The 6,325-nt window shown below is 40.5% G+C and overlaps 1 long non-coding RNA gene across 1 annotated transcript in view; it reads right to left on the bottom strand.

The window, feature by feature from the left end:
- Positions 1-6,319, bottom strand: part of LOC118330767 — a 13,843-nt gene extending 7,524 nt beyond the window's left edge. Inside the window, exon 1 of the long non-coding RNA XR_004796849.1 lies at positions 5,828-6,319. This is a non-coding gene — a long non-coding RNA (uncharacterized LOC118330767). The remainder of the gene's footprint in view (positions 1-5,827) is intronic.
- Between the last annotated feature and the right edge of the window lie 6 nt (positions 6,320-6,325).

Here is a 6,325-nt window from a genome sequence, read left to right on the forward strand (position 1 = left end):
TTACAAGTATTGGATCTTCCAAAATTAATAAATACATTTCCTCATAACATAACAAAATCAATAAAACCATAAACCTAAACTGTTGCTCAGCATTACGTCATTAAGTCTCTGGTATCCATATATATATATATATAGCTACTGTCTAATGGTACCTAATAACTTTTACATTTTGACCTCTCAGCCCATTTCAAATGAACCGTTTAATGCAAACGACCTAACCCCGACCTGTGACCAGCGGACCAAACGGTTCAGATTCTTGTGTTTAACTTGTGTGACCTGTCTGTAGATGTACTGCATGTACAGTATGTGTTTGAGTATGTACTGTGTGTGTGTGTGTGTGTGTGTGTGTGTGTATCCTGTCTTCGCCTTCATCGAACATCTTCCTCTGACACAACCAGCTGCAGTCGACATTCACCACTGAAAATAGACACAGGTCACCTTTTGTGTTCTTTTTTCTGAAAATGTATATATTCGATATTCTTGCTGTATTGGAAACGACGGTACGGACTCACGCTTTTCTCGTTTCTTTAGCTTCTCCACTCAGATGACGAGATGAATTCAGCTCACATGCTGTATTTTAAGTTAGTTTACATTTTGTTGAATCAATGAACGTGATGTTGTGTGACTCCTGTCCTGCGGTTACTGACCGATAGAAATTAAATCATTCAGATAAATAAGTTGTAGTAACACGGCACAGAGTTTTTATTCTTTATTTATTTTAGTGTTCTTTCTCTCTTTGTAAGTCCTGAGTTTTAGAGCCTGGAGCGCTTTTATCTTTTATCTTTTATCATGTTTGTACAAATAAAGTAACCATTTAAGGCTTAATCAAAAAACTGCTCTTGAAGACTTTTTACACCGATTTAGAAATAGAAATTCACCGACTACCAATATGAGGCTGCTCTCGTAAACAAATAACTTTATAAAAAAAGTTCAATATTGTTTTAAGATGTAGAATAATTTAACATATAGCCTACGCTGTCAACCAATTCTAGAAATGAACACTGAGAAAATAAAGAATAAATAGCCTTCATATTGGAGCATGTTGGATATATACGTACATATACGTCTGTGATTGTCTGATAGTAACGGGCTGATGGTGATAAATTGGCGGCGATGTTTTCACCATCAGTACATCGTAAAACCAGCACACAGCGACACTTCTAGTGTGATAAACCTTTCTCTTACTAAATATCTGAACTTGAACATGAACATCCAGTCACTGAACGCTGCCACAGAAGAATCCCCCAAGATGGCCGACCTGTCAGCGCCACCCGGCTCTGAGTGCTTCGGGCTGTAAGAGGAGAAAAGTCGACCCCCTCCTCGATGAAAAGCTCATTTAAAGCTCCGGGGGTGCGGTGCATATGGCGGCTCCATTTTTAAGAATCTCTCTTTTAACACTTGGCAGAGAAGTGCAGGAGAACGAGTGCTGCACTGCGAGCTCGGGGTCGGGTTATAAATGGCTCCCAGGGGCCCGCTTCATACTGACGAGGTCCAAACTCTGCACTGGGGCCCCCCCGGGGGACGCCGCAGTACGAGCCGCAGGATTCAGGCCGGTGAAGAGCTGAAACCCAAGCATCATTGAATATTTCAGCGGCCGCGCGGAGAGTCGCCGCTGTTTTGGAAATGTGATAGTTTAGTGTCAAACAGTGGAGGACGACGCCAAGTTCAATGCCAAACCAGACCAGCAGCAGATAATCCACAATGTGGTGTTCACTGCTTCGTACCAGCTCCTAAAGACCTCATTTCACCAAATTTATTCACGATACATTTTTAATCCCAAACTCTTGAGAATAAAAGCGGCCGATAACAGGACTGTTTGCATCGCAGCTTTAAGTGATTGTAACATAAAATATTCAAATATCTTAATGTTTGCTGTGTTTGGCAGAAGTTTCATGAGTTGATTGTTTTAGGATTCAAAGTATTCCTACTTTAAAAATAACTTTAAAAAAGGTGAAACTTCAAATAAAAACTGATGTTTTGACTGACCCAACAATCACAAAAAACAACAACATGTTTTAGGTATTTTCAGGTATTAATGATATTTTAGAGTTTCCTGAAAAACAATAAAATCAGTTGATGAGTCATCCTGCACTCGGGGTGTATATTAATTTGATTTTTGATTAATTTTAACTCCTATGAGGGTTTCTAAAGGCCGATGTGTTACAGATACGATGATGATGACGATGATAAGCACCAACAGTATTCAGTGATTTTGGTGAAACTGGATCAGATTTTATGGAGGAAATATTTCCTGGTTTTCCCTCTGACGTCCTCCGGCTGCTCAGCTTCAACTCTCTGTGATTGACAGAGTTTCCTGATGGACAGATAGCTTTAGCTAAACCAGCTAACTGCTAATTAACTGCTGCTAACTGTATCTGCTGTTAGCGGGCGACAGAACCCGGACTGACAGAGAATAACAGTACAGTACCGAGGTTATTCACAGAGTTTCCTGATGGACAGATTGATAAGCAGTAAATGTAGGAGCATTTAACATTTAATTTAATACATACCAATAAATGATTAAATCAGTTAATGCAGTGGAAGTAAACTGTTGCTAATATTTGTTTTTTATAATCTAATTATTTAGCTTTTCAGCTCCAGACTGTTTGTTTGTACTTTATATATCAAAATGTTGAATAATAATAAATACCCATCATCATTAGCCCAAACTGATGTCTTCGAATAGGTCCAAAGTAGTCTAAAAAAAAACCCAAAGGACATTTATTAGTGCAGAATGAAACATTAAAGTACTCACACTGAAATAACATTTAATTTAAGAAACTGTTAAAAATGGCACCATGTTTGTTTGAGGTTAAATCCCACATTAATGTATGTTTGGAGCAACCTGCAGGCTGAGGGACTGGGTCTGGGTCTGGGTCTGGGTTTGGGTTTGGGTCTGGGTTAGCGAAGAGGTTTTCCCCTGACAGTTTTCCCTCCTGACAGGTTCGGATTAACTCACTAACAGACTCGTTTATCGACGGACTCAGAAACACTGAATATCTCCTCGGCATCTGTGACCTTCTGATTGGACATGAACCCCCGGACGGCTGAAAGGTCGCGACCTTTCTGACCGTTTCCTCTGTTTGGCTTTACGGAGTTGATACTTCAGAGCCAGCTGGGAATTCACAAACGCAAACAAAAACAAGCTTCTGACCCGACTGACTCACTGACCAGGAAAGAAACCGCCTCCAGCCTGGAGAGAGGCAATGTTATGGAGGGTATACTGGTTTTATTAATGTTTCATTATGATGTGTTCAAGCACTATTCAGTAAAAATGAGTATTGGTGAAGGCAAATTATGACGTTATGGTGCGTTCTAATGTAATCTTGTACAATTAAGTTTTGTTGAGTCATTGCTAGAACAGTAATGGTATTATTAAGGACTCATAGTGGTACTTGGTATCTGCAAGCTCCCAGATGTAAGTACTTGTAATTGTACATGGTGTCAGTTATCAGCTCCTGAAAGTCGACTAAGACTCACTCTGACTTAAAGTTTCGTCATACCTGGAGGGTTCAGCCTCGGCGCTGGCTTCAGGGTATGTGAATCAATACTCCGTAGTACCGATGTAATTTGGTCGTTTCTCTTAAAAGTTCGGCACCCAACCCGATTGCTAAAGGAAGTAGGAAGCTTCCAATTCTGACTTCCAATTCTGTGTAATCACACTAAGCATTAAACTTCAGTACTTTGTTGGTATCAATTAAAATGTGTCTTTAGCACTGATTATTGATAACTGACAGAAAGTTAGCATTCAATGTCGGGTCAGATGGTTCAACGTTGTTCAGGTTTATAGAAAAACATGTTTATATTCCTCAATATAAGGTGCTGATACTGGTGCCAAACAGTAGTCGTATTGGCATATTTTTAATCAAACCAACAGATCTTCAGATTTAAGCAGCCTTTGTTGGCGTTCAGGGGGTCCGGGTCCAGCAGGTCACAATCTGACCTGCAGTGAAAGCCTCCACTCAGACAGGACACCAGATAGCGCGAGACATAAACACCCCGTCATTATCTGTCTGCTCGCTGAGCTTCCTCCTCCTCCTCCTCCTCGCGTGTTTCTCAGTCAGTCTGACAGAGATGAGACAGTATTTTAGCGTAAATCGCGGGTCGGTTTGATACCTGAGCGGTGAGCGTGGATGCCGCCTCTGTTTACCCCGAGGTGAGGCCCAGCAGCCGGACTGAAAGCGATACCCCGACTGGTGTTTACTCAACTGCTGTGTCCTAACCTTGGTACCTACGGTGGCTCCCGACATGATCCACCCTAATGCTGACAAATGACTTTCTGACCAGGAAGTCCCAGGAACAGAGGGGGGTTGTGGGTAATCGATCTGTGAAGAGGAGACTAAAGATTTTTTATTGCTAAGTTGAAGTTCAGCAGTCCGTCGTTGATCAGGACTAAGGTTTCATCCGAGTGAGATCAACGTGAATATTAAAATGACAATCAGACACACCAGTAAACTTACTTTATGACATATTCTGGGTCTAAGGAGATTTTATTTGGGTCACAAGAAAATATTAAATGTCCTTATTTGTCCTCATTTATTAAGTATTTAAAATGTATACATTGTTTAGTTGATGATGGAAAAATAGTAGTTACCGCCACTATGACGAAAAAAAATTAAAGCCTCTTAATCAAAATACATTTATTTTAACTCATTTATAAAGTATTTAAAATGTTTTTTTTGACATTGTTTTACTGATTTCTGTGATTTATCTCTTTAAAATGGCTGCTGTATCTCAGAAACAGCCATAAAAATGGTCAGTAAACGTTTATTTATGCACAAATTCTCACTCTACCTTCAGAAGTCAGGACAACGTCTAAGAATCCCTCCACAGACCTTCAGTCAGATCTCAGTGTTTGGATTTTTTTAAGACTCTTTTTCCTGCGACACTTCGAACTCATCGCCTGCTCCTGATATTTGGACTGTGGCTTTGACCTCAGCCTGACCTCCCCCCTCTGACTGGTTAGTGTCGGGTTTCTCAGTCCAGCTACTGGGACAGTGGAGGAGAACCAGATGCTGTCGGTGTGTCAAAAAAAAAGTCCAACTTAAAGAGTGATTTCCTGCAATATTGCATTCTGTATCAGTGCGTCCATTCCTCTCAAGACGACTGTGGCCTGGTTGTATAATCGGCAGACTGTCTGTACTGAACAAAGTCTGTTTGGGACACGAGGGACTCGGCGTAAAGTTCGCACTTGCTTGTCATTTTTATTTTGGGACGGACAACAGGATGACGTCTCCGCTCTTAATCCCACCTACAGAACTCTGATTGTTTATTTTTCCAACCAGGGAACCGCTGACAATAAGTGAAACAGAAAAGTCAGAGATGTTGGTGGTCGGTAACTGTAAGACTCAATTAATGTTTATGTTGTTCTAGTATTATTTATACAGTATTTATGTGTATTTTTAATAGTGTAATATAGGTGGGCTATGCTAAGGTATTTCTATTTGCTATTATTCCATGTTAAGTGGTAGAATACATACATATATATAATTTTTTTATGATAGGTTAGAGTGCTCTATAGCTGTTTTTAGACCAAAAAAATTATAATTAATTCTCTAAATAAACTCACATTATATATATATATATATATATATACATATATATATATTACATTATTAGTCTTTCTTTCACTGTCCACACACTCACAACTCCTGGTGTCTTGTTAATAGTAGTTAATATAAATCTTAAATCTAAACATTTTAAATTTAGTTTGTACACACACACACACACACACTAGCACACACACACACACACCACACACACAGAACACACACACACCACAGATACACACACAACACAGACACACACAGACACACAACACACACACCTGTCTCTCTGTGCTGCGTCCTTGAGAACACATCAGTCGCCTCCTTCAGACCACATCGGCGCTTTTTCCTGCAGGAGGTTACGACTCCTTCGGACGCCGCGTTCAGAATGTTGGGTCACTTCCTGAGGAGCCAAAGGTCACCGCCCTGTCACTGCATCATCTGGCCAAATCACTTCACTCACCTGGTTAAGCACCGTGACGTTTGGTAAACTCCACCTGTCTGCTGAGGTTAAGATCAGGTTGATGGAAGATTTGTCACCACAGACACTTCGACACCAGCTGTTTCCTCTGGGTTCCACATCCACAGACCCAAGTCCTCCTTTTACACCTTATTATTTTATTCTTACAGTATTTGTATACTTTTTTTAAGCTTCACAATGTAAGCTTGATGGGCAGAAAGTCTTTTTGGATCACTTGATGGACGTCGTTGCTGTAATTACACGGTTCGTCAAAGCCTGGCGCTCTTCCTGGAGGCTCGGTTCTCCCCGTGTTTGCGTA

The sequence above is a fragment of the Morone saxatilis genome, unplaced genomic scaffold (assembly GCF_004916995.1).
Source record: "Morone saxatilis isolate NCDOM2014 unplaced genomic scaffold, NCSU_SB_2.0 Contig2, whole genome shotgun sequence".
NCBI classification, from domain to species: domain Eukaryota; kingdom Metazoa; phylum Chordata; class Actinopteri; family Moronidae; genus Morone; species Morone saxatilis.